Genomic DNA, 1038 nt, shown 5'->3' with positions numbered 1-1038 from the left:
TTGGGTGGGTGTTCTTGGTTGGGCTCAGAGTTCCGGGCATGCAGTGTGGGGCTGCTGTGGAGTGACTGCCACTTCCCCAACAGCGCTGCTGAGTGGCTTTGGGGGGTGTGTGTCCCTTCCAGAGGCAGGGAGTTACAACGGAAACCTTCAGGGGAAGAAGTGAAAGGCACTGCTTGAAGCATGGGACTTTTGTTCTGTGCACAATGCCCTATTTCCTTGGTTGAAGCCTTGAGGAAACAGAGCATGGCCACTTTTGCAGACAGATCCAGCACCACCTTCTCAGACGTAGAGTGGGCCATTCTTTTCCTTGGTTTCTTAAGGGAAGCGTGTTTGAACAGTGTTTGTCTTTCTCCTCAGCTGATTTTGGCCTCTGTGCTCAGCTCACCCCTGAGCACAGGAAACGGAGCTCCACGGTCGGGACTGTTTACTGGATGGCCCCTGAAGTTGTGAGAAGCCAACCCTATGGCCCCAAGGTGGACATCTGGTCTCTTGGCATCGTGGCAGTCGAGATGCTGGAAGGAGAGCCTCCTTACTTTAAGGAAAGCCCTTCCATGGTAAGGTGTAAATACCCTCAGGCACCAGCGTCTTTGGAATCCCTCCCATCTTCTGCCTCCCACGAGTCAAAATGCCATTCCCACCAGCTTGAACTCCTTCCACCAAGGTCCACTTCTAAAAATCTCCCTGCATGCCAGCTGCATCCCAGGAAACCAAGTTCTGCTTCCCAGAGACCTTTTGGCACAGTTGTAGAAATATTGCAAAGGGCTGGTACCTGGCTAAAAAGGACTCCCTGATCATTCATGGTCCTGAAGAAACTGGCAAGCGAAAGAGCTCCACTTGTCCTGGCCCTGGTGCTTGGCAGTCGGGTGACTGTGGCTGGAATCCCCCATCTGCAGTTGGCACGGGTGCCGTGTTCCCTTCTGCTGCAGGAGCAGGGACGTCCCTCGGGGAGCACAGTTCCAAACACAGGGAGGACAGGCACTGCAGCTCCCCACTGTGTCCAGTGGCTGGGACCAGCTGCAGAGGGACAGCAGGAGGCTG

This window comes from Empidonax traillii, unplaced genomic scaffold (assembly GCF_003031625.1).
Source record: "Empidonax traillii isolate 1590-97213 ecotype Southwest subspecies unplaced genomic scaffold, ASM303162v1 scaffold4485:size22046, whole genome shotgun sequence".
Classification (NCBI taxonomy): domain Eukaryota; kingdom Metazoa; phylum Chordata; class Aves; order Passeriformes; family Tyrannidae; genus Empidonax; species Empidonax traillii.
This window is presented reverse-complemented; position numbering follows the sequence as displayed.